Consider the following 26,416-nt stretch of genomic DNA (forward strand, 5'->3'; position numbering starts at 1 on the left):
AAATATTGTTTTTATCGGGTTAAATGATATCACAGGATGGAGAAACAGATAATTGTGCAAAGGGCGGAACGTAGAGACGGTAGAGTTTCTCGTTGCTTGTCTAACCGACGAAAACAGACAAAAGAGACCTGAAAGCACGAAACACTTTTGCAACTGTGCGTTCACGTCGCTCTGCTGCTAATTATTGCTATTCCTGAAGTTTCCTGTAAAGTGACACACAAACAAGATGCTCGAGCCATATTTAGTGCGAGAGTTATGGGCCGACATAAGATCAACATACTGTGGTGCATAGCATGCCTTTCAAATTTGTAAAAGCTACATGACAACAGAAAATGCATCAACCGGCGGTGATATGCAATGCGTGCGTCGATGTCGGAAACGTTCACCGAAGTTATTGTTGTTGCTGGAGACGAACCGAGAACTGAAAAGCCAAAGCGTTTCGCCCCGGTGAAATGTGATTGGACTTGCTTACGAACGCACCTACGAGGTAACAGGTGCTAAGTGGGATTTCGTGTGTCGCGGAGGCACATGTTCGCTACTTTTCAAGCACCGAAAGAGCAGAATCAGCGGTACATAAACGCGCGCACTCAGATCGTGCCGATAAATCTATGAAAAGTGCAAGGGAACGTGTTAAAAGTAGCGATCTAACCGATAGAAACGTATCACAGACTACCCAGCACAAGTAGGAGCGACTATTTGCAAGAAAAACGACAAGAGAACGAAGAAAATTGTACGCAGAAGCGAAGAAGGAGAGAAGCAGAATGTGACGGCCTTTTAACTCCGGCGAAACCAGCGCCGCTATAGCTCAGTGGTAGAGCACTGGTCTCGTAAACCAGGGGTCGTGAGTTCAAACCTCACTGGCGGCAGTCAAGTTTTTTTTTTTTTCCTTTTTTTTTTTTTTTCTTAACGTGACAAAGTTCCAATGTTTATTGCTTTGGTGAACATATTGCACGAATACGCTGTAATCGTATCGCCGTTACATTCCTTTCATGCGTCGCCACACGCGTAGGTTCCTTCGTGGATTCCAATGGAATTTCGATGCTACTGAATGTGGGAAGCCAGTAAAGCCCCAAGTATTGACACGTTTCGTCTGATGATTACTAGACCGTGCAAAAAAAAAAAAAAAAGCTTATCTTGTACAGACACGTAGACCTGCACTTGCAAATTAAGGCGACTAATTCCGCGTCCACGGAGTTGATTTTGATGCCGTATGTGGCATTCAAAATAAAATGTTAAAATCTCCTGACTACGTACAGTAAACTTCTTTATACGTTATCAATTTTCTTGTAATATTTGCCGAAAACTGGGAAATATAGAGGTTTTTAAGCATCAAGCGTACAACTATGTAAATGAGCATTGATAAATATGATATATCAGGCAGAAAAGATCGATATGTTACACAACCTTCTGTAATACAGAAATAATTTATTGGTCAGTAGGACTTTTGCCAAACTCATGTATAACAAGGTAATGTAGGCTTTCACGCAAGCTGTGAACTAAATACATCAACCTATTTGTGAACTTTTTAGGCAATGTTAGAAATTAATTCTGAGGAATTGTAATGCTTTTTATGCATACTTACGGCGCTGCCAGCTTTGTGCTTCAATTATTGAGAAGTGCGGCATTTATATATATATATATATATATATATATATGTCTATAATTAGGGCGTAAATATAAATTACGGTAACGTTATGTTTACCATTCACGCGTACGGACCGGCAGCCTATAGATACAGAGCAATTTCCGCAATTACGTGCGTAATTAGCTAAGTTACGGTAATTAACTGTCTAATTATCAACAATAGGTGGATACAGCAAATGAGTACTTTGGGGCCCGTCCTCTACACTACCTATCGCAACGATCAAATTTTGAATAGCGGATTTCATGTGGGAGCTACGCGAACAATTAGTTCCCCCTGGCGGGCTACTTGAAACCGAAACTGGCTGGAAAAGGAGCGTCTGTGTCGTCGATGTCGCCGACCGCCCGGGTTTCGTCACGTCTACGATGTCACCACCGGTCTGGCCCTGCGAGCAGCTTGCGTTATCTCTTTGCTGTCTGAGGCGTTGGCCTAGCGCTTCAATGCCGACAGTCCGCCAAATTTACTTTGTCATTCCGTTGGGCCCCTGAAACGGCATATCGTTGGTGGAAGTGGACACGTGGCGTCTACTTCAATTGTTGTCTACTAACTACAGCCACTAGGTATGTCCTCGGGGTCATGGTATTTCCATCGCCGTCAAACACTCATGATAATCCCCTTCTAGTCATGTCGTACTCGAAACGCTGTCGTACCACCGTCATCACTTAAGAAACGTGATCACATTGGCGATATATCGTCGTCGTAATACCGCCTTCGCAGTTCCATCGTCATCATTCTGTCGTCATTCAATCGTGACTATGTAGCGGTTGTCACCCCATTGTCGTCATTGTGTCGTCGACATACGGTCATCGTCATGCATTTGTAGACATACCGTGGTCGTGATACCGTTGTGGTCGTTCCGTCGTCGCCATAGAACTCCGGTCAACATCGTTCCAAGATTATTCAGACCTCGAATTCCTAGAAGTGATCGTGCTCAGGCGTCAGACGGACGACCCGACGTTAGATGGAGGTGACGCTCTTAGTTTTCCAGCAACCCCGCCTATCAACAAGGGGAAGCGCAGTGGGGTGGTTGAGAGTGGCGGCGAAAGGCAGATTTCAAGGGTTGTTAGACTTCCTAGAGCCGAATCAAAATGACGAGGAGTAAGAAAGATATTTGCATTGCAGTCGCGCTAAAGAGATTGGAAACTATTTGAGTGGGTCGAGAATCGCTGCAAAAAAGTTCAGTAGACTGTTTTCAGGTATCCAAGCTATCCTTCGCATAGCAACCACAAAAGGAACCAACGAGAGGAGTTTCGGTACAGCTGGTTACATTTCTCAAGAGCAGAAGACATGCCTGGAGGCAGAGTCGTATGCAATTTGTTGTTGCTGCGCAAAAATATGAAGATGTTCTACAGCAGTCACTCATGTGCCGCTTTGCACTGCCTGTGCGTGATCATTTTAATGGAAAAACTAAAATTAAATGTTCAAGAAGTTCTTAGAGTATTTAAATAAACTGGTAGCAAATAAATTCCGGAAAGTTAATTCGCAATTTTTTGTTAAGGCATAATGCAACTTGCAACCGGTTTCCTTTTTTTTTATTATTTGTACGAGCGAGTTGAATTCTCTGCCGTAGTTTATCGCACAATCAGTCCAACTAATCAAATTTAGGTTTTCGAGTGGGGATTGTTCCTAGATAAATAATTTAAGCCTACGTGGATGCTGCAACCTTTCTCATCATTGCTGAGAGGGATATGAAAAAGATAACAAAACGCGAAATTTTATTGTCTCAGTTGAAACAAAAGTAGACTAAGTGCAAACTTGTATATATTGCGAAGCAAGGATGCCTAAATTAAATATTATGAGGTTTTATCTGCCGAAACCGCTTTCTGATCATGAGGCACGCCGTATAGTGGGGGACTCCGGAAATTTGGACAACCTGGGGTTCTTTAACGTGCACCTAAATTTAAGTACACAGGTGGTGGTGGTGATAAACTTTATTGAAAGGGGGAAGGGTAAAGGGGGACGTGGCTGAGGGTATTCGATCCCTGGGCCTGCTTGGCCTTCTCCGCCCAATCCACCAGTTCAAGCTGTCGGTCGACGTCCCCGAAACTGAGCCAGGCTGTCCAGTCAGTCTCGCTGCTGACGGAGGGATGAGAGAACGGGAGCGAGGTGCATTCCCACATTATGTGTGTGAGTGTTCCTGTTTCTGAACAGAGCCTACATTGGTCGTTTTCCTTGCCCCCTGTGATTTTGTTAATGTACTTTGGGTGTGGGCATGTGTTTGTCTGAAGTCGCCGAAACGCGACCACTTGCGTTTTGTCGAGTTGCTTGGCCGGTGGTGGGAGCGCGCGACGCCTCAAGCGATACCTATAGGCTATTTCATGATAAGTCTCGCAGGGTTCCTCGTGTCTCTCCTCCTCATTCACGCCGTCCGCATCCGCGGACGAGGCTCGGCGCGAGATCTCGAGCCAAAGTGTGAGCTGACGCGTTGCCGGGCACAGACGCGTGAGCGGGGGTCCTCACGAGGGTTTTCAAGCCGCTTAGGGGACGTCGTGTGAGGACATGGCACGCCTGTTTGGAAATTCTACACGGGTGTTTTCGCATTTCGCTCCCATCGAAATGCGGCCGCCGTAGCCGGAATTCGATCCTGCTACCTCGTGCTTAGCAGCCCAACACCGTAGCCACTAAGCAACCACGGGGGGTATTCCTAAATTGTCGACTGAATAACTTACACCATTATAATGAAGCCGAATAAAGCAATAAAAATGGCATGTTCCATGTGAAAATATGATTGCAATGAGCGTTAGCCTTGCGGATCACTGATATCTGTTTAATGAAAAAGGTTCTAGTGGACATGTGTTATGGTATTGCTGAATGCCATATTGACCAGCGTATTTAAATTTACATTCGCGCCAAATTTATTGGCTCGAGTTCTATCACTGTACATCCCAATGATTATATGAGATTCAAAAGTGAGATGAAATGGCTGGCGGTGTGTGCGGGAGCGTTCACGTATGCCTTCGCTATTATTGCCGCACAACTAGTTCGAAAATGTAGTACGGCCGTTCATATGACACTTTAAAGCACGAGCATGGTTATCAACGGATGTACTTTTCCATACGTTCAAAATCACCGGACGGGCTCAGGCGGGTCAGCGCATGGTACTTTCGGGCTCGAGCCAGGCACGGTACTGAAAAATCGATGCGTGCAGTGCTCTGATTCACACACCAGTACACAGCCCAGTGTACCAGTTAGGTCTTGAGCGCGATGCACTCTAGCATGTTAAATGAATGCCAGTGAAAACCTCGATAAAGCCTTTCTTTTTTGAACTTTGAACTTTTGATACGAAAGCATCAAATAGCCCCCCACTGAACGAAAAAGCTGGCATCTGCAGAAGCTAAACAGTACCTGAATTCCTATTGGCCGCGACGCCACGTCACGCGCGCGCCTCGACGGAGCAGAGCGGGCGCAAGGGAACAACTGCTGGCGCGCCAGGTGTTGCTTGAGGTAGGAGGGTATCGCCTCGACGCGCCGTCACCCTTGCCTTCGCACTCGGCAGACAGTGTTATCAGCGCACAAGCTCTCGCCTGCGTTCTAACTTCGCCCCGGTAATCGCTATAAAGTAATTAATGTATAGAAAAACAGAATAAACTCGAAAGGAAAAACGCTGGCGGTAGTTAGTTTCGAGCTTAAGACCCCACGCTCGAAAGGCGAGCACAGCTAAATATGACAGCGAACGCGGATCGCAGCGGGCGGTGAATGACGGTGGCAGCAAAGATACCGCGAGGAGGAAAGTGGAGGAGGAGGTTATGGCAAAAATGTGAGAAGAAAAGCGCAGTAAGCGCAAGACAGACGATGGCAACGATGACTACGAGATGGCGCCAGAGTAGCACGTGCGTTGCGTGCGTCGGTTGCTTCGATGCGCTCGCTCGCCTCCGCTCCGGTCGCGGGGGCGCGCACATCGAGGCACGCTTGCTTAACAAAACGTCGTTTTATGCATTCATGCACAAAAGTAACTGGAACGCCAATGCATTTCTCCGCACAGTTCGGGAATTATTATCCCGAAACTGGTGCCATACTGGGAATTTGTTCCAAGTGGATCCCCCTTGCGAACTCCACGAATTTGGAAACTGTAATATGGGCCACAAGACAATTAGTTAAAACGTAATTAGTATTTTTTTTTTATTATTAGATTGTGCATTTCAAATTTTTTGCAAGTAATGTCTGTTTCTTCGAGTAGACCAGCTCATGTACTAGAATTGGGCTATCTGCCACAGGCAACCTTTAAAAAAATTTGAAAGTGTTCGCTGAAGCACCCGCTATACGCCACTCTCCCACACCGCAGGACCGCAGTTGACAGATCTTCCCTGATCTGTCAACTGTCTCATGCAGGAAACCGGAAATCATTAAACCCGCACTTCTCGACTGCCGTGACACGGTGTGCATGCGGGACGTACAGTCGGCCTCACCCTTGTGTAGAGCGCGGGAACGGTAGCCTCCGAGGCGCTCCGGAGACAGCCAGCGACGTCTAACGCTATAGCTGCAGGGCCCAACGTCTAACTGTAGCTGCCGAGCACGTTTGGGCCAAGCAACTACCCCGGAGGACGCCGTTCCCGCGCTGTAAACAGGGGTGACGCCGACTCTACATAAACGGACGCTGAGAAAAAAAATCCCTGATAATCCTTTTCAGAATTATGTGCTTACATGCACTGGAACAGGGAGAGTGCCGTGCTATATGCTGATGTGTGTGCATAGCGGATAGCGAACGAAAATGGACGTCGGCAATGCACTTGCGGATCTGCGGTCGGCAAGATATAATTTCTTTGAAGCTGTTACGTGCGTGATGTGTAACAGGCCCAAAAGGATCATTCGGAGTGTATAACTGTTAACTTGTTAACTTGTAACCATTTTAGAGCCTACGAAGTAGCCGAATGGCTAGGAATATTACCAATGCATATAGTTTGTCTGCCATTGTCATTTTTGTTAATTGTTGACCACGAGGTAATACAGAAAAGAAGATATAGTTAATTGGTAGAGCACTAATCTCGTAAACCAGGAGTCATTAGTTCTAACCACCTTAGCGGCAGTGGATTTTATTTCACTATTCTCTGACATGTGCAGTGAAAAGCGTATAATTTTATCTCCACTTAAGTGAAAGCGCTGAATAGCTGCAACCGTTTCCTCATCCCTCTCATAGGCCGCTATAGCTCAGTGGGCCTATGCTAACTGTTCAACTCGGGTCATTGTAAACGGAGATCTATCTGACTACCTGCAAGTGCGGTCTTCTGTGAGGGAGGAGTGTCCGCGGTCACCTCTGTTATTCGCGGCTAGGGCCTCTAGCTGTGCAAGGCTATCCAGAATAATGAAAGGATAACTGGCTTCAAGTTACAGTGAACGCATGTGAAAATTTTGGCGTATGCCGACAACATTGTCGTATTCTGCTCAAATAGATCCACATTTGTGAGGCCATGACAGTAGTTGAAACATTTTCCAACTGCGCCAGGGCGCAAATAAACTGGGAGAAGAGTTATAGATCCTGGTATTGTGAATGGGATGAAACGCCAGAGTACTTGTCTCGACTTCAGTGGTCAGCCATCGCAACAACGTACCTTGGCGTGCCTCTCGACTCTTATCGGGACCCCGAGCCATACTGGAAAGAACAAGCGCCGGTAGCAAAGGAAAAGGCTAACGCCCGGCATGGGCGACAGCTATCAATGTTCTCGCGCGCCACAGTCTGTAACCTATTTCTTACCTCCAAGATATGGTACGTCATGAATGTGTTGTATGCTTCGTGGAACAACATCCAAAAATTTCACCGCGTCTTCGCATTTTCATATGGGCATCGACTTCGGAAAGAACCAATCGCATAAACTTGTTGTTGCCCGTAAAGAAAGGCGGTCTTGGTTTCGCACACTTATTTGTGCGACAAGTTGTCTCGCGCTTTATGTACCTTCGCGATCAGAACTATATGTTCCGTCACACAGTCATGCAAGTGCCTTTAAGCCGTCACCTTGCAGAATTCGTTGTATGTTCGTGTGAATCAATGCATGATGCCGTTAAAGGGGTGGTTTTGAGTGCAGTATCTCGCCAATGTTACTAGGAAAAAATTGTAAAAGGACCTAATAGACACTATGCTCCCTGTACCACGATTTACCGTCTTTCACCCCGTGGAGGCCCAGGAGATGTCCTCGAAAGGGTTAAAAGAATGCCAGCACACCCTTCTGTAAAACATTTTCCTTTAAACTAGGCACTAATATATCATCAATTAGAAAATGAATGCATGACAAAGGTATCTTTGTCCCGTGGTCAATTAATTGCTTCTTATGTAAGAAACCTGAAACGATAGAGCATGCGTTTTTAGATTGCTTGTATACCATTTTTTTCTGGCATCTGCTTCAAACGACGTTAAATAAAGAGTTACCTTTGGATCCACAGGGAATAAGATTCTTAACGGTAGAAACAGAGGGTTTACCGTATCACGCTATAATGCTCCTGGGCCTCCACAGTCTGTGGTAAACTAGAATACACTTCAACAATGATGATGTCGAAGCGCGATCTGTACGCGATCACTTCATTGAAGGTGCAGTACGGTTCGGGGGTGTCCATCGGGCACTCCAACATGGACAGACATGATTGATAAATTGGCAGCAATGAGAAAAAAGGTTAATATTTCATGCCAGCAAAAATCTTGCTGACACGTTCTATCTTTTGAGTATTGAATGCTTAGAATGTCAAAGTCGGAAAAAAAAAAAAAAAACGCTATAGCTCAGTGGGTACAGCACTGGTCTTGTAAACCAGCGGTCGTGAAATCAAACGTCACTGGCGACATTGCCTTTTTTTCTGCCGTTCTCAGCTGACATCCGCAGTGAATGGCGTATCAGTTTATCTCCACATAAGTGAAACCACTGAAAAGTTGCAACCTGCTCCTCGGCGCTCTGAGCGGCTGCTATAGCTCATTAGTAGAGCACTGGTCTCGTAAACCAGGGGTCGTGAGTTCAAACCTCACTGGCGGCATTGCTTTTTTTCTGCTGTTCCCTGAAATGTGCAGTGAGTGGCGTATCATTTTGTCACCAGATAAGTGAATGCGCTGAAAAGCTGCAAGCTGCTCCCGAACACCATCATCGGCCGCTATAGCTCTTTCTTCTAGCCATGTTTTTACTAGAAGAAAGAGCTATAGCGGCCGATGATGGTGTTCGGGACTATTTACCATGGGGGACTAACTGTTTGATTTGCAAGAAACCAGAAACTATAGAACACGTTTTTCTGGACTGTTGGAGTGCGGTCTTCTTTTGGGGATATTATGCAAAGAACTATTAAAAAAGAATTGCCGTTAACAGCGCATGGTATCCGTTACCTATCCACAGTGCAAGACAGTACACCTTATGACATGTTCTTTCTTCTCGGCCTTCACAGTATCTGGAGAAACCGCATGGCTGTAAGGAATTGTGATATAAATGTGAGAACAGTAAACTCGTATTTTGCTGAGAATATCAGTAAACTGCGGGAAGTTTTTCAGAAGTCAGCGTATGACGATGATCTGTTGTCATTGATGGATGCCCTTGCCAAAATGAAAGTTTTGTAATCTCAACCGCAAGCTTCAAGCGCAGCGGTGGGAAAGTGAATATTGTCAGATGGTGGGAGCAGTACGTATTGATGTATTTGTTGATTGTCTGGAAATAAAGAAAAAAAATCGGCCGCTATAGCTCAGTGGTAGAGCACTGGTCTCGTAAACCAGGGGTCGTGAGTTCAAACCTCACTGGCGGCATTGCTTTTTTTCTGCTGTACCCTGAAATGTGCAGTGAGTGGCGTATCATTTTGTCACCAGATAAGTGAAAGCGCTGAAAAGCTGCAAGCTGCTCCTGAACACCATCATCGGCCGCTGTAGCTCAGTGGTAGAGCACTGGTCTCGTAAACCAGGGGTCGTGAGTTCAAACCTCACTGGCGGCATTGCTTTTTTTCTGCTGTTCCCTGAAATGTGCAGTGAGTGGCGTATCGTTTTGTCACCAGATAAGTGAAAGCGCTGAAAAGCTGCAAGCTGCTCCCGAACACCATCATCGGCCGCTATAGCTCAGTGGTAGAGCACTGGTCTCGTAAACCAGGGGTCGTGAGTTCAAACCTCACTGGCGGCATTGCTTTTTTTCTGCTGTTCCCTGAAATGTGCAGTGAGTGGCGTATCATTTTGTCCCCAGATAAGTGAAAGCGCTGAAAAGCTGCAAGCTGCTCCTGAACACCATCATCGGCCGCTATAGCTCAGTGGTAGAGCACTGGTCTCGTAAACCAGGGGTCGTGAGTTCAAACCTCACTGGCGGCATTGCTTTTTTTCTGCTGTTCCCTGAAATGTGCAGTGAGTGGCGTATCATTTTGTCACCAGATAAGTGAAAGCGCTGAAAAGCTGCAAGCTGCTCCTGAACACCATCATCGGCCGCTATAGCTCAGTGGTAGAGCACTGGTCTCGTAAACCAGGGGTCGTAAGTTCAAACCTCACTGGCGGCATTGCTTTCTTTCTGCTGTTCCCTGAAATGTGCAGTGAATGGCGTATCATTTTGTCACCAGATAAGTGAAAGCGCTGAAAAGCTGCAAGCTGCTCCTGAACACCATCATCGGCCGCTATAGCTCAGTGATAGAGCACTGGTCTCGTAAACCAGGGGTCGTGAGTTCAAACCTCACTGGCGGCATTGCTTTTTTTCTGCTGTTCCCTGAAATGTGCAGTGAATGGCGTATCATTTTGTCACCAGATAAGTGAAAGCGCTGAAAAGCTGCAAACTGCTCCTGAACACCATCATCGGCCGCTATAGCGGATTACACTTCCGGCCGCGAAAGCCTACGGACGTGTTTTTCATGTGCTCCAACGGGGCGGTGTTAGCGGCCCAGTTTAGCCGCGGAAACAGGGACGACATGGAAGACAGCCAGGACTACCAAGTGCTCCTGCCTCATTTGCCAAACGGTCGTATTGTTTTGAATACACTTTTTTTGCACGGTGACCTACGAGCAGGGCCGTACAGAGTTGAAGACTACCGGGATGCCCTTGGACGTTTGGAACTGCTGCCTGAGGTTGACGCCTTAGGAGCATTACAGATGAATTATGTGTGGTCTGTTGCGTTCAAGAGCCATGAAAGCATGAAGAAGTTGTTGACTGCGGGGAATATTACTGTGAAAGGCAGAAAATGTCTGGTAGTAGACCCGAACAACCAAGATGTCCGAGTGAAAATCCACTGGGTCCTCCCTAAAGTGACGAACGACGACATACGTGTGGCCTTTGAGCCATACGGCGAGGTTATGGAAACGACAAAGGAGCGCTGGCGTGTCCTTGGTATTTCTGAAAAAGGTACGACAACGCGCGTGCTGAACCTCAAGCTGAAGGCCGGGGTCACGACTGAAGATATTCCATATCAAGTACGTGTCGCTGGGGAGCCTGCTCTCGTAGCTATTCCAGGCAAGGCGCCACTTTGCTTGCGCTGCCAGGGTAAAGGGCATATCCGCCGCGACTGCCGGATCCCGCGATGCTCACGGTGCCGACGCTTCGGCCATGACGAAAGCGAGTGCGTGCCCACGTACGCAAATATAACGGGCCACAGAAAGGACGCTGACATATTGGATAATATCATGGACGAGGCTGAAGCTGAAGAAGCAGCTGCCACGGTGACGCAAGAGCAAAAACCTGTGGAAACGCCTCCGGCAGCGGTACAACAACGTGCGCCAGCTATTGAAACAATAACGTGTGAAAAACATCTGGCCGGTGCAAACAGTGACGACGCGCACAACAAAATGAATGGAAAATGTCATCAAGGGAAATTTTCTAGTGAAGCTATGGTGACGTCGCCAAATGAAACACCGACAGTGCAGTGTCAAACAATGGAAGGTGTTGTAGAGGCGTCGGCAAAGCGCATACACAGCGACAGTGTCGGCGAACCGGACCATCTGGGTGGTGCAGGTGGTGGGGGGCCTTCTTTGAAAACGGCGTTCACGAGACGAACGTCGTTAAAGCCGAAACCAAACATTCCTCCTGATCGACGCCCGGTGGATAAACCGCCGAAATAAAGGCGGGGATTCGCTTCCCCTTGGTGAGTGAACAAGACGGGACCGAATAAGCGCCGCCGCCTAGACGATGCTGTCCCGTCCAGCTACCGAACTTCGGTTGAGGAAGCAGGCGACGGGCAGCGAGTTCTTTCTGGCCCACTACTGCCACAACTGAGTGAAGACTCCACTGCATCCTTGGCTTCTGGGGTAAACACTGCCCGATCCGAGTGCTCTTCCCAAATTAAAGAAGAAAAACTTGCTCTTCCCTTACGTGTTGCCACTTTGAATGTACGGGGATTGGCGACTAAGAAACGGCAAAATCAACTTAATCGACTTTTTCTGGAAAATAACTTGTACATAGTGGCCGTGCAAGAAACAAAGATAGAAAGTGAGGAGCAGACGGATCGAATGGTGGGAACTTTTCTAAGGCACTTCAATGTTTGTGTTAGCCATGCGATAGGCACCTCTGGTGGTTGTGCAGGTTATATAAGGAACAACGTGGGCATTGAAGGTGAAAAAGTAGTTGCGTCAGAGGCGGGACGGTTGCTTGTTGTTTACTTTTCGTACTGCGCAAGGCAATGGCGTGTTATCTGTATATATGCGCCAAACATCGATTATGAGCGTGTTGTTTTGTTTTGTTACGTTTCGCCTACAACGCGCGGTAATGCCGGCGCGGTTGCAACGGACGTTGGGGCTTCGTTCAAAGCGGCGGACATTTTGGCCCGTTCGAAGCCGCCGCAACGCCTCCCCGCCAAGCGTGTCCAGGCGTGTTTCAGTGCCACGTGTCTTCGTGTGTGCGTGTGTGTGTGTGTGCCCTCGCTTGTCAAAGCGCGGCAGCCGGGGAGCGGAGTTCCCCGAATGAGGAGCCTGGAGGTCTCTCGGCTCAACCGTTCGCGCCGTCGTGTGGGCGGGTTGGCGATGCGTCACTGCACTCGGTTCAGCAGGTCTCTCGGCTCGACCGTGCGCGCCGTCGTGGGCTCATGCTCCGCCGTCCCGTGACCTTCATCCCGTGACCTTCATCCCGTGACCTTCCCTTTTGGACCGCGACGCCGAGAGTATAAGAGCAGCTGCCCCCGGACGCCAGGAGAGAGGCTCCGATTTGTACTGTTGAGTTACGTGCTCTCCCGCCTCTCCACTTCGGTCGACCTGACCGGCCGCTCTTTTGCTATGTTAGAATAAACAAGTTGTTCTGTTACCAGTCTTCTCATGCTTTGCCGGGACCTTCGGATGCTTCCAGTGCCCCAGGCCGCCAGGCCAACGCTACCCTTGGGGCTTGCGACCCATTGGCAATAACGGGCGTCAGCACCGAGACCCCAACAACTCGTGCCAGCGGTGCGATTACAACAGTTTGAAGACTTAGAACAATTTTTAAAAAGTGATAAATACTTAATTGTGCTTGGTGATTTTAATTGTGTATGTTTGGCTGAAGATCGAGCCAAGAACACCCCTGTACGAGATAAAAGTTCGCGACTGCTTGCTTCACTGCTGCAGGAATATTATTTAGAAGACCTCGGTTATTTATTGTTAAGAGGAAGTAGCCCTATCTATACCCATTACCAGCGTGGAAGCTGTGCTAGGCTGGATAGAATCTATGTCACAGTTGACCTTGCAAGGGATTGTGGCCACTATGAAGTGAAACATGTGTCTTTCAGCGACCACAGCCTTGTCATGACTACACTAGGAAGCAACCTCAGAAAAAGTCGTTTTAATTGGGCTTTGTGGAAGTTCAACGTGAAACTTTTGCAAGATGAAAAATTCATGGAGTGTGTAACAAAAACACTTAAACAAATGACATCCAAAAGGCCACATGGGTGGGCAGCTGAGTGGGAAAACTTTAAGAACGACTTCAAGATTATTGCGATTGAAAGGGGAACCATTATTAGTCAAAAGCAAAAGTGTAATGAAAAAGAACTCCAGTACCAACTCGATTTTCTTATATGTATGGAAAGCAGCAATCCCGGCATGTATATAAAAGCAATTCGCGAAGTGAAAAGCAAACTAGAAGTAATTTTTTTTTTAATTCGAAAGCATGCCCTTAGGCATAATACAAGAGATGTTAGAAATACACGAATAGGTTCGACTCGTGCAAAAAATCTAGGAGTGAACGATGGTGGGTTCCATGAATCCAACGTTCAAGGTCGGGTGGGCGGCCAGGCCGGAGGCCTGTTGCCCGGATATGGCGGAGACGGCTTAGATGAAGTCCTGGGCACGTCCATAATAGGTGTGTCACTGTCACATTTTGGATTCCTGTGTTGCAAAATGGGCACGATGAGCCGTAAGGACCATGGTATTGTTGTGGCCAGAGAGCGGTCACAGACGGGGTGAGCGCGACCCCGACACGTAGCCTCGTTAACGTAACCTCCTCTCGGCGGGTTAACCCACCAGGGAGGTCTGACCCACACGGAGGTATGAGAGCTCGTGTGGTACGTCGGTGGTTTTCCTTTTCCCGGATCAGTCGTCCACAGGCGTCTTCAGGGAAATGTGGAAGTGGGTATGTTGTAATCTGTGGGTGGGTTGCCATATCTGCTTCAAGGAGACCCGGCAGGGCTGCTCGAGGCACCCACTGGACGCGTATGAGGATATTCGTAGTGGCAGCAAGACGGTGAATGCTATCTGACAATAGAGTGGACCGAGATACCCTACGTATGTCGTAGATGGCTTGAGTCGAGTCTGTGCGAATGATGAGTTGAGAGTATCGATCATCTTGAACAGTAGGTAGCAACGCGGCCAAGCCGTCTCGTATGGGAGCAAGCTCGGCAAGGTAGGCCGGTGGTGCAGGATCGGCAACATACGAGCACGTTTGGCCTGCCTCTGGTATCAATGGACACACGAGAGCTGTGTGAATTATGGTGCCATTAACACTGGCATCAGTGTATGATACAAGAGTCGCATCGTCTTGATTGTCATCGGCACGGTGAAGGCGGGAAACATGGGCATTCGCCTGACAAGGAACCGGGCAACTAGAAGTAATTGCAACCGAAAAGTACAGAGCAGCAGTGATAAGGGCGCGAGCCGAAAAGATATGGTTGGGTGAAACGCCCAACAAGCGAGCGATGTGTGACGAAAGAAAATACGCGGCTCAAAACGAAATACGACAGATCAACTACCGTAACGAACAGACATCAGACAGGAGTAAAATTGAGCAGGCATTTGTCGAACATTACAGCGAATTATTTGCGAATATTAAAGGCGATAGAACTGGGCTGAGAACCGAGGTTATTAATCTAATGCCTAAGCTCGATGAAGAATGTAAGACGCGATTAGAACAACCAATAAGTATAGAGGAAGTGAAAAGTGCCATAAAAGAATTAATTCCAGGAAAAACACCTGGGCCGGACGGAATAGGAGCGGGCTTTTACAAAATATTCATTGAAGAAATCAGCCCAATTTTGCATAACGTTATAAGCAAAGCCTATGAGGAAAAACGGTTACCGCCTTCCTTCCGCGCTGCCCATATTGTTTTGATACCGAAGACAGATGGTCCAACTAGACTGTTATCAGTAGGGGCCTATCGCCCAATAACTCTTACAAATGTGGACTATAAGATCTATACCAAAATTTTAGCTAAACGTTTGCAAAGCGTTATTATGCTTCTCGTTGGACCGCACCAGACATGTGGAATAAAAGGACGTTCGATATGTACAAATGTGCATGTAGCCCGCAGCGTTCTAGAATGTTGTGATGCCATCTCGGGACGAGTTGCTATGTTACAACTCGATCTCGCCAAGGCTTTCGACCGTGTCGCACACGATGTTCTTTTCTCTGTGCTTGAACATGTCAATATTGGCAAAGTGTTATTAGAAGGTTTAAACGTGGCTTATAATGATTGTACTGTACGCATCATAGTTAACAAGAACCTCACCCAGAGTATTGACGTCCGGTCATCTATAAAACAAGGATGTGCGTTGTCATCGCTGCTTTTCGCTCTTTATCTTGAACCCTTCTGCCTCAGTCTTATTATTAATGAAAAAGTACATGGTTTCAGGCGGCAGACGCATCATGTGAAAATCCTTGCCTACGCTGATGATGTAGGAATCTTTTGCACTGACCGCAATAGCATAGAAGAAGCCATAAGCGTCACCAAAGATTTTTGCAAACAGACAGGTTCCGCGATAAACTGGGAAAAAAGTGTCGATTTCTGGCACGGAATATGGGACTTTACACCAGAAAGATTTGCGACCATCACGTGGGCAAGAAGTTCTACGTATTTAGGCGTGCCTCTCGAGCAATATAAACAAACTGGAGATTACTGGGATGACCTGACGCCAAGGGTGAAGGAAAAAGTTGGAGGGTGGCAAGGCCGCGAATTATCGATGTTTGCTAGGGCCAGTGCGTGCAATGTTTTTTTTTATTGCCAAAGTGTGGTATGTGTTGCAGTTTTTTTCAATGTCACGCGTCAACGTGCAGAAACTGCACCGAATATTTGCGGTTTTTATTTGGGGCTCCAATTGGGAGAGAATCAGCCGCACTAATATGTTTCGCCCAGTGAAAGACGGAGGCCTCGGCCTTTCTCATCTGTTCATCCGACAAATTGTGTCGCGTTTTATGTTCCTGCGGGACACGAGAGACCCGTTTTTGAGAGCGATGATGCAAATGCGCCTTAAGAATGTGTTGCCCGAATTTGTTGTGTCTAGTGCGGCTGCAATCGTCTGTGGTTTAAAAGGTTACTTCAGGGAATTAGTCACGTCGTTTAGGATACTTAAAACACGCTTCTCATTAGAGTACCTGAGCCTTGTACCGAGAAAGAAACTATATAAAGATTTAATCGATGTAATGATACCAGTACCATTATACAGATCGCTAAACATTGCAGGCCCAGGGCAAGATGTATTAAAAAGAGTTTGAAAAATGACTGTTAGAGGAGCTGTTAAAACATTCTTTTTCAAATTACACACAAACACACTCCCTGTAAAAACATGGCTCGATGAAAAGGGAATATTTGTACCATGGACAATAAACTGCCTTTTGTGCAAGAAACCAGAAACAATCGAACACACGTTCGTTGATTGTTTGGATCCAGTCTTCTTTTGGGATGTTTTGCAACGAACCCTGAAGAAAGAGTTACCGATAACACCACACGGAATTCGATATCTCTCAGTACAGAATGAAAACAGCTTGACCTATGACATGATCATGATACTGGGGCTACATAGCCTTTGGATCACAAGAATGGGAGTCAGGCACGCAGATCCCAAGGCAAAGTCAGCCAGAGAAAACTTTATAGAGAGCATAACCTACATGCGCGAGGTATATAGTACTTTAACCGAGCCACCAGATTGGATTTGGGTACTTGATGAGTTGATACGAATGAAAAATTTTTAATTAACCACACTGGTCAAGCAGACCAAGGTGGGTTTTATGTACGTACATGCCTTTTCTGAATAAAAGCCTAAAAAAATATCGGCCGCTATAGCTCAGTGGTAGAGCACTGGTCTCGTAAACCAGGGGTCGTGAGTTCAAACCTCACTGGCGGCATTGCTTTTTTTCTGCTGTTCCCTGAAATGTGCAGTGAATGGCGTATCCTTTTTAGCACCAGATAAGTGAAAGCGCTGAAAAGCTGCAAACTGCTCCTCAACGCCATCATCGGCCGCTATAGCTCAGTGGTAGAGCACTGGTCTCGTAAACCAGGGGTCGTGAGTTCAAACCTCACTGGCGGCATTGCTTTTTTTCTGCTGTTCCCTGAAATGTGCAGTGAATGGCGTATCCTTTTTAGCACCAGATAAGTGAAAGCGCTGAAAAGCTGCAAACTGCTCCTCAACGCTAATCATCGGCCGCTATAGCTCAGTGGTAGAGCGCTGGTCTCGTAAACCAGGGGTCGTGAGTTCAAACCTCACTGGCGGCATTGCTTTTTTTCTGCTGTTCCCTGAAATGTGCAGTGGATGGCGTATCCTTTTTAGCACCAGATAAGTGAAAGCGCTGAAAAGCTGCAAACTGCTCCTCAACGCTAATCATCGGCCGCTATAGCTCAGTGGTAGAGCGCTGGTCTCGTAAACCAGGGGTCGTGAGTTCAAACCTCACTGGCGGCATTGCTTTTTTTCTGCTGTTCCCTGAAATGTGCAGTGAATGGCGTATCCTTTTTAGCACCAGATAAGTGAAAGCGCTGAAAAGCTGCAAACTGCTCCTCAACGCTAATTATCGGCCGCTATAGCTCAGTGGTAGAGCGCTGGTCTCGTAAACCAGGGGTCGTGAGTTCAAACCTCACTGGCGGCATTGCTTTTTTTCTGCTGTTCCCTGAAATGTGCAGTGAATGGCGTATCCTTTTTAGCACCAGATAAGTGAAAGCGCTGAAAAGCTGCAAACTGCTCCTCAACGCCATCATCGGCCGCTATAGCTCAGTGGTAGAGCACTGGTCTCGTAAACCAGGGGTCGTGAGTTCAAACCTCACTGGCGGCATTGCTTTTTTTCTGCTGTTCCCTGAAATGTGCAGTGAATGGCGTATCGTTTTGTCACCAGATAAGTGAAAGCGCTGAAAAGCTGCAAACTGCTCCTCAACGCCATCATCGGCCGCTATAGCTCAGTGGTAGAGCACTGGTCTCGTAAACCAGGGGTCGTGAGTTCAAACCTCACTGGCGGCATTGCTTTTTTTCTGCTGTTCCCTGAAATGTGCAGTGAGTAGCATATGATTTTATCACCAGATAAGTGAAAGCGCTGAAAAGTTGCAACCTGCTCTTCAGCACTCTCATCGGCCGCTATGGCTGGGATTCTGCTTCCGGCCACCGAGCGTGACGGACGTATGATGACGGGCTCCGTTGGAGCGTCTTCAGCGGCCTTGTCTGGCCGCGGAAACAGGACTATGGAACAGGAGGGCACCTACCAGGTTGTTCTGCCAGGTCTGCCAGCAGGGCGTTATGTCTTAAATACAGTTTTTTTGCACGCTGATATTACGGCCCGACCGTACCGGATTGCAGATTTCCGTGACCCATTGGCACAGCATTCGCTTCTTCCGGATGATATCCCCCTGGGGGCGTATCGCATGAGCCATGTCTGGGCTATCACTTTCAAGGACGCAGACACGGTAAAGAAGATCTCGAGCATCGGGGAGCTGTGTGTGAAGAGCCGGCGCTGCCTGGTGATCGACCCGGCGAACCAGGACGTTCGACTGAAGCTCCACTGGTCTACACAATGTGCCTGATGATGACGTGCGTGTCGCATTTGCGCCCTGTGGAAAAGATACCGAAGTAGGCCGTGAGCGCTGGCCTGTGCAAGGTATGACAGAGAAGGGCTCAACTACCCGGCTCCTCACCCTCAAGCTGAAAGCGGGAGTGAAGTTGGATGACTTGCCACACCAGCTGAGCGTTGGCGGTGAGTTGGCCCTTGTCGTGATACCAGGCAGACCCCCGCTGTGTCTTCAGTGTCGTGATACGGGCCACATCCACAAGGAATGTCGAGTCCCTCGTTGCGGAATCTGCCGAAGCTACGGGCACGAAGAAGACCAGTGTATTCGCACTTACGCGAGCATTGCAGGCCCGGGAGCCAGCGAGGACTCGTCTGAGATGCTGATGGACGAGACGGATGCGGAGGAAGCAGCCCGTGCAGGTGAACAACCACAGCGCCATACTCAGCCTTCGTTCACGCCTCTGGTGAAGCAGAAGGCGGGGACCTCCCGCACAATAGATGATAGTGTACAGGCGCAGCATAAGCCTGAACAGGAAGACGTTGACAAGGTGAAGGAGGCGCGAAAGCCACGGTCGCCAAAGAAAGCAACGTGGAGACACCCAGCATTGATGCCATGGAGACGAACCAGGAAGCGGCGAGCACCATGGCTGGGAAACGTCCGCATGAAGAAAGCGTCGACGTGAAGCTGCAGCCTGGCGGTGGTGGCAATGAGCCTCCGCCGAAGGCAGGGGGAGTGAGACGCTCGACTTTAAAGCCGCGGCCGAACCTTCCGACCGAAACGTACCAGGCGGGGAAACCGCCTCCATAGTAGCACGGGGTCAGCGCCGGTTGTTAGTCGACCGGTGTCAAGAGGATCTGGCAGTCGTGATGAAGGCTACGTCAACCATGAAGGTAGGCACCATGCGGATAGTGACGTTTCATTTTCTAACACGTGGCTTTTAATCGTATTACTCCACTTCGAGTTGCGACCTTGAATGTCAGAGGGCTGGGAGCAAGAAGGCGACAATACCAGCTTAATCGCCTTCTTCTGGATAACGATATTGACATAATTGCTATACAAGAGTCTAAAATAGAGAGCCAAGAGCATACTGACCGCATGGTGTCTTCCTTTCAAGGAAACTTTCATGTGTGTGTCTGTCATTCTGTTGGGGTGTCGGGTGGATGCCTTGTATTCATCCGTAAGACGTTAAGAGTAAACGTGGAGTCTGTATTTGCATGTCCAAGTGGTCGCCTTTTGATTGCTGATTTCACATTTTCGAATTTATGGTGGCAAATTGTTTGTGTATATGCTCCCAATGTAGAAAACGAGCGTAAAATTTTCTTTGAATCCCTTGAGCCATGGTTGAAAGGCGACAAGTTTTTGCTTGTACTGGGTGACTTCAACTGTGTGTACGCTTCAGTTGACAGAGTGAAGTATAGGCCACTGAGAGACAAGAGCTCTGAAGTGTTGAATACTTTTGGCCATGAGTGTGGTCTCGAGGATGTTGGCAATGTGTTCTCCACTGGGACCGACCCAGAATACACGCACTTTCAGCGGGAGAGCCATGCGAGACTTGACAGGATGTATGTATCTGTCGATCTTATGCCGCTAGGCTCTAGTTATGACGTTAAACCTGTGCCTTTCAGTGATCATTGCCTCGTGAGTGTGACTTCAGGAATAAAGGACAGGAAATCTCACTTTAACTGGCACTTACGTAAATTGAACACAAAGCTTTTGGAGGATAAAGGGTTCATTATGCAAGTCAAGACCAAGCTAGACAAACTGCTAGACGCGTAGCCAGCTAGTTTTGCAACTGAATGGGAGGGGTTCAAAGAGTGGGTAAAAATGAAAGCAATAGAAAAGAGCAGCGTGGCTCGTTATAAAGAGGAAGAAAAAGAAATGAACGGGCAACTTGAATGGATGCTGAGCATGGAAAGTAGCGCGCCGGGAATTTTCACGAAAGAAATACGGGAAGTGAAATGCCAGCTCGAAAGAATTGACGCTGACAGGTATAGAGCCGCCGTCATACGCGCAAGGTCTGAAAAATTGTGGGATGGCAAAACGCCGACAAAACGAGCGCTATCAGACGAGAAAAGATACGCTTGCCAGAAAGAAATTAGGAGCATCCGATATGACGGCCGGACTTCGGAAGATGCGAGAGACATTCAGAGCGCTATAGCGGAACATTTCAGGGCAACTCCTTAGCAATAAGCGCGATACCATAAAAGGCTTTCATGTAGACTTTTTAAGACTTTTTAAGACTGGTGCCAACACTAGATGATGAAATTAAGGACCGTCTTGAACTGCCTATAACAGGAGATAGAAAAAGCAATAGACGAGCTATCATCTGGGAAAGCTCCTGGGCAAGATGGGCTAAGTGCTACCTTTTATAAAACCTTTAAGCTTTCTGTTGCACAGTGCATGCTCCATGTGATAACTGAGGCTTATGAACGCAAACAGGTTCCATTGTCTTTCAATACGTCCCACATCGTTCTAATTCCCAAGACTGATGATTCAGAAGAATGACTATTTCTGGGGTCGTATCGACCGATTAGTCTCACCAACGTCGACTATAAAGTATTTATGAAGGTTCTAGCAAAAAGACTGCAGTACGTCTGTGATTACGAAATTTGTAGGGTCTCACCGGACGTGTGGAATTAAAGGCCGTGGCATTGCCACAAATATACATGTCGCATGCAGCGTATTAGAGTGTGTTGATGCAGTTGGCGGTCAGATAGCAATGATACAGCTCGACTTGGCGAAAGCCTTTGATCCCACGAAATTCTTTTTTCCATCCTGGAACATCCCAAACTAAGGGACGTTATAGTAGAGGGCGTAAATATGGCCTACAAGAACTGTACGACCCGCATTATAGTTAATGGCAATTTCGCTGAAAAATTTGCTGTACGTTCTTCAGTAAGACAGGGATGCCCGCTTTCCCCCTTGCTTTTCGCAGTGTATTTAGAGCCCCTATGCCTGGCAATCATCAGCTCAGACCGAATTTCAGGTTACAGACTGCAGTGTAGGAGTTGTCGGACGATCTCGCCACTGCCACCATATGAAGGAGTTGAAGGTCGTAGAGAGGAACTTGGGAGGAACTAGGTGAACAGGGTTTATTGCCGCAGTTGACACTGAGTGACGACGTCATCGTCACCTCGTAAGAAGCGCTTGACCAGTGCTGATGCTTCGCAACGATTCGAATCAAACGTTTCTAATTGACGTCTCGGCATTAGCACACTTGTTGAAATGTTGGTTCAAATCGGCCGATTTATAGAAAATGCCGGGGAATAGGGTTTTACGCCGCAGGAAAGCGGCGTACAAGTTGGATTCCAGAGTGCCGAGTCCTCCATTATTGTTTAGGTTACTTGTTTCGGAAGTGTGAAATATTCGGATACGAATGAAGATTTTCATGCAAAACTCATTTGGGACTACTAGACTTAATACCAAATACTTCTGACTTTGTAAATAAGAGACAGAAAGCATCGCTTATTAGCACTGTAAATATTGTAGTGGGCACACACAAAGAAAGGCGGTATTTCACATAAATTTATGTGACAAGTCAGCAGGCAACCTGAAGAAGAAACATTCTTTATCAGATAAATAGAATACACTGTGGAAAATCAAGAAAATGACACTTCTAAGCAGCCAATATACCGTCTTTGTGCATAGTTATTTGGAGCAATGGTCTCATAAATATGATTGAATACACATTATTTAGTTGGACAAAAAACATATATAATGAACGGCCTCGCAAAGTTATTTTGCCTTTTAGGCTCTAATAGCTGATATTATTCCACACATTCGGCCAGAAAGAAATGTTCTATAATCTCATATGTCTTACTCTCCAATTAAATGCAAATTGACTAAAAGATGCTGTTTGATTCGCATTTAATATTTTGACATTTCGCTCAACATAGTTTATGTCGTCCGTACACTTAGTTCTGCCTGCTTTTGAACACGCACGCGTTATTAGCATCCTTCGTATCAGCAACATTTTTTGTGCGGTCTACAGCGACGTTTGTACGCCTATTCCCAAAAGCCGGTGTATTTGGTCTACCTTCTTGCGAATTTGGCGTGCAGATCCACACGAACCATTGTTACAGCGCCATGTTTTCTACCTTCCAAACCGCTTCCTTTCAGTATCTGTCAATCATAAGCTTGCTGAAAATGAACGATTGCAAAATACTGGTCGCCTTATGTGTCGGCAAGCTAAAGCCATGTGACCAAGGTGTTTCGTCAGGATGAAATCATCATTATTCCCTCTGAATGAGCGAGATCCGCCTCAAGAACCTCAAGCTGGGTGAATTAGATCCTTTTATTTCGCCTTGTAATGAACAGGCAAGAACAATACAAACAAAACAAAGGACCACAAGATGATGGATACGTGTTCAGCATGGTTGAACATGAGATGTTCCGTGACGTTTCGACAAGGGCACCGTTTCAACGAATACAACGTTTCCACGAAGACTACGTTTCGACGAAGACGATGTCTCGACTAAGATGACGTTTCAACGAAACCAACCTTTCGACGAAGATGGCGTTTCGACGAAGACAAGAATATTGTATTGATTTCCTCTCTTGCACTTGACTGGTTATTCTCCACTATGATTCCGGACATCTCACTTCTATTTCTGGCTGAATTTCTAAGGTGGTATTGGCCTATAGACAAATTAATCATTATCTACAGAACGGATTCTTTATCCTTGTGTTCATCGCTCACAGCAAATAGTGGTACTCACATTTAGGTACATTTAATTTTTTCTAATGCCTGCTCACATAAATTTAACCAGATTGGCTTGAGTGTCTGGCCATAAGGGCTTATTTATGAATGAAATGGCTGACATACTGGCGAAAACGGCCCTCACCGGTCCTCTTCTATATCAACTGTTGATAGATTCAGGTGACGTGCAGTTATTAAATAAATATTTACCCCAGCTATATATAATTTCGCATGTTACCGAGACCTTCTATTCCCTTGGCACAAAAACTTCTTTTCTACCAGTAAAAGCTGGAGCGATTTTTACCCGATTATGTTGTCTGATACTTCCCTTAAACCCTTATCGTCACAGAGCTGGCCTGGCACCCTCCAAACAGTACCCAATCTGTTAAGATGAGACGATCGATCACTTTATTTCTTATTCTGTTACTGTTTCTCACCTCATTTTAGAAGTAGGTTTGGACAACTTGGTACAGGTTTTTCAATTCCGGACATTATTTCTCCTAAAGCCTCCTCTCTTGGACGTTTACAGGGATTCTTGCTCATTCATGGAGGGATATTTAGTTGTTTCAGGGTGATTTTCTCGATAAGTTCTTCGTACGTTACCTTTCATTCATTTCGTCACGAAAATTTCGGTTGATTTAAGTAATAACTTCTTTTCCAATATCATCCGTATGCTCCACCAGTGAAGGAAAATGAAGCGTCTCGACAAAGGGGAGTTCCCTTGTCTAAACGTTCACACTACAGACAACAATCGTTCGATTACTGTTGATCGCTAAGAACAATATAACATTGTATGAGCGCATAAACATTTCTACCGGACGTTGATTCTGTCTTCGGATTAGTTGTAATTTTTGCTGTCTTTGCCGCTGGATCGGCGCTGAAAAGTGTATGTACGTCACAACATTTCGAAGTTCAAATAAGTTGTGAGTGAACACTCATCCCGTCGTCTTTCCCGCATCAAGTCGCTTTTCGTCTTATTTCGTCTTTTTCTTCATGTCGAGACGAACACGGTATGGTACTTATACGCTCACCCATGGCAACAAAGACCAGACGTTATCTTTCTGCATTATATGCGACTCTACTATATGTAATTGAGGCAACTGATCCATAACCGTTACATCGTCATCGCTCCATCTTCGTCACTCTGTAGTCGTTACTCTGTCCTCGTCACTCCTATCACGGTATCATCGTCATCGTTCCACCATCGTCACTCAGTCGTCGTTATTCTGTCGTTGTCATTACGTCGTGGTCATGCCGTGGTCCTCAGGCCTTCGTGGTTACATCATCGTTCCACATTCGTCACTCAGTCATCGTTCTTCTACCTTCGTCATTCCATTGTGGTCATGCCGTGGTCCTCAGGCCTTCATGGTTACATCATCATCATTTCACCGTCGTCACTCAGTCGTCTTTGTTCTATCGCAATCATACCGTTGTGCTTATGCCATGGACCTTAGGCCTTCGTGGTTACATCATCATCATTCCACCGTCATCACTCTGTCGTCGTCATTTTGTCGTGGTCATGCCGTGCTCCTCAGGCCTTCCTGGCTACATCGTCATCGTTCCACCATCGTCACTCAGTCGTCGTTATCCTATCATCGTCATTCCGTCGTGGTCATGCCGTGGGCCTCAGGCCTTCGTGGTTACATCATCATCGTTCCACCGTCGTCACGCAGGCGTCGCCATTTTGTCGGGGTCATGCCGTGGTCCTCAAGCCTTCGTGGTTTCATTGTCATCGTTCCACCATCGTCACTCAGTCGTCGTTGTTCTATCGTCATCATTCCGTTGTGGTTATGCCGTGGACCTCAGGCCTTCGTGGTAACATCGTCATCGTTCCACCGTCGTCTCTCATTCGTCGTTATTCTATCGTCGTCATTCCGTCGTGATCAGGCTGTGGTCCTCAGGCCTTCGTGGTTACATCGTCATCGTTCCGCCGTCGTCAATCCGTTGTCGTCACTCACTTTGTCGTCGTTACTCAGTAGCCGCCATTGCTACCATCGTTATTCAATTATCGTCATTCCATTGTTACGCCTTCGTCGTGGTCCCTTCTTCACATGCCGTCGCGACCCCTTCGTAATCATGGAGTTGTCGACATTCCAGCAGCGTCGTGCAGCTGTGGTCATCTTGTAGTCGTAGTTTCATCGTCTTCGTTCGGCAGTCGTCAATTTGTCATCGTCACTCACTCAGTTGTCATTTAATCGTCGCCATATCTTCTTCACATGCAGTCGTGATGCCTTCGTAATCATACACTGGTCGGCATGCTGTCATCGTCGTGTAGTCGTCATGCCATGATTGTGAGACCGCCGTGGTTCCATTGTGATCATTCTGTCGTCATTACACGGTTGCCACCCCACTGCCGTCAATACCCACTACCCCCAATTACCAGAAACAAGAAACGAAGAAATCGGCAACAGAGAGGTACACAGAAGCTGGCACCCTAAGCCATCCCCGTGTAGCCCTTAAGAGGAAGCTTTAGCTCGGGCCCAACTCCGACGCGGCCTATTAAAGTACACGTAAAAGGGAAAAACGTTTTTCTCAGATAACCCTTGGACCGATTTTAATGAAATCTCTTGCATTTGAGAGAGGAGCTTAAATTATAGTGACTACTGGAAGCGAAATTTTGATTTAAGGCTTGAATTTTGTCAAGATTTTCTAAAATTCGAAAGCTTGAAAAATATAAAAGCACAAAGTTTACAAATTAATAGCTTTGAATCAAGAATAGATATCGCGGTTCTGTAAACGGCATCCATTAGATCATTAAAACCGCACAAATTCCACATGTCATTTTATATCTTACATGAATTTGTTACGTTGTGTACAAGGGTTCTGCGCTAGCTGTATTTTCATATTACTAATTTTTTTTTAGATTCATGTGTAACATATCAATTTTGTCCGCTTTAGATGAACTATTAGATGCAATACACAGAATTCACAGAACTGCTATCACAATTCACAGAATTGCGATATCATCTGAGTTACAGAGTTGTAAACTTTATAGTTTAGTTTT

At 46.7% G+C, this 26,416-nt stretch overlaps 15 non-coding genes across 15 annotated transcripts; all 15 read left to right on the top strand.

Moving 5' to 3' along the window:
• The first annotated feature begins 794 nt into the window (after nt 1-794).
• Nucleotides 795-866, top strand: TRNAT-CGU (transfer RNA threonine (anticodon CGU)). Its single transcript has one exon. It is a non-coding gene; the product is annotated as a tRNA-Thr (tRNA).
• Nucleotides 867-8,521: 7,655 nt separating this feature from the next.
• TRNAT-CGU (transfer RNA threonine (anticodon CGU)) lies at nt 8,522-8,593 on the top strand. Its single transcript has one exon. It is a non-coding gene; the product is annotated as a tRNA-Thr (tRNA).
• A 679-nt stretch (nt 8,594-9,272) lies between these two features.
• TRNAT-CGU (transfer RNA threonine (anticodon CGU)) lies at nt 9,273-9,344 on the top strand. Its single transcript has one exon. It is a non-coding gene; the product is annotated as a tRNA-Thr (tRNA).
• Nucleotides 9,345-9,454: 110 nt separating this feature from the next.
• On the top strand, nt 9,455-9,526 carry TRNAT-CGU (transfer RNA threonine (anticodon CGU)). The gene has a single exon. It is a non-coding gene; the product is annotated as a tRNA-Thr (tRNA).
• Nucleotides 9,527-9,636: 110 nt separating this feature from the next.
• TRNAT-CGU (transfer RNA threonine (anticodon CGU)) lies at nt 9,637-9,708 on the top strand. The gene has a single exon. It is a non-coding gene; the product is annotated as a tRNA-Thr (tRNA).
• Nucleotides 9,709-9,818: 110 nt separating this feature from the next.
• TRNAT-CGU (transfer RNA threonine (anticodon CGU)) lies at nt 9,819-9,890 on the top strand. Its single transcript has one exon. It is a non-coding gene; the product is annotated as a tRNA-Thr (tRNA).
• A 110-nt stretch (nt 9,891-10,000) lies between these two features.
• On the top strand, nt 10,001-10,072 carry TRNAT-CGU (transfer RNA threonine (anticodon CGU)). The gene has a single exon. It is a non-coding gene; the product is annotated as a tRNA-Thr (tRNA).
• A 110-nt stretch (nt 10,073-10,182) lies between these two features.
• TRNAT-CGU (transfer RNA threonine (anticodon CGU)) lies at nt 10,183-10,254 on the top strand. Its single transcript has one exon. It is a non-coding gene; the product is annotated as a tRNA-Thr (tRNA).
• Nucleotides 10,255-16,999: 6,745 nt separating this feature from the next.
• On the top strand, nt 17,000-17,071 carry TRNAT-CGU (transfer RNA threonine (anticodon CGU)). Its single transcript has one exon. It is a non-coding gene; the product is annotated as a tRNA-Thr (tRNA).
• Nucleotides 17,072-17,182: 111 nt separating this feature from the next.
• On the top strand, nt 17,183-17,254 carry TRNAT-CGU (transfer RNA threonine (anticodon CGU)). The gene has a single exon. It is a non-coding gene; the product is annotated as a tRNA-Thr (tRNA).
• Nucleotides 17,255-17,366: 112 nt separating this feature from the next.
• TRNAT-CGU (transfer RNA threonine (anticodon CGU)) lies at nt 17,367-17,438 on the top strand. The gene has a single exon. It is a non-coding gene; the product is annotated as a tRNA-Thr (tRNA).
• A 112-nt stretch (nt 17,439-17,550) lies between these two features.
• TRNAT-CGU (transfer RNA threonine (anticodon CGU)) lies at nt 17,551-17,622 on the top strand. Its single transcript has one exon. It is a non-coding gene; the product is annotated as a tRNA-Thr (tRNA).
• Nucleotides 17,623-17,734: 112 nt separating this feature from the next.
• On the top strand, nt 17,735-17,806 carry TRNAT-CGU (transfer RNA threonine (anticodon CGU)). The gene has a single exon. It is a non-coding gene; the product is annotated as a tRNA-Thr (tRNA).
• A 111-nt stretch (nt 17,807-17,917) lies between these two features.
• On the top strand, nt 17,918-17,989 carry TRNAT-CGU (transfer RNA threonine (anticodon CGU)). Its single transcript has one exon. It is a non-coding gene; the product is annotated as a tRNA-Thr (tRNA).
• Nucleotides 17,990-18,099: 110 nt separating this feature from the next.
• On the top strand, nt 18,100-18,171 carry TRNAT-CGU (transfer RNA threonine (anticodon CGU)). Its single transcript has one exon. It is a non-coding gene; the product is annotated as a tRNA-Thr (tRNA).
• Nucleotides 18,172-26,416: the final 8,245 nt, after the last annotated feature.

The sequence above is a fragment of the Dermacentor andersoni genome, chromosome 4 (assembly GCF_023375885.2).
Source record: "Dermacentor andersoni chromosome 4, qqDerAnde1_hic_scaffold, whole genome shotgun sequence".
Lineage (NCBI taxonomy): Eukaryota > Metazoa > Arthropoda > Arachnida > Ixodida > Ixodidae > Dermacentor > Dermacentor andersoni.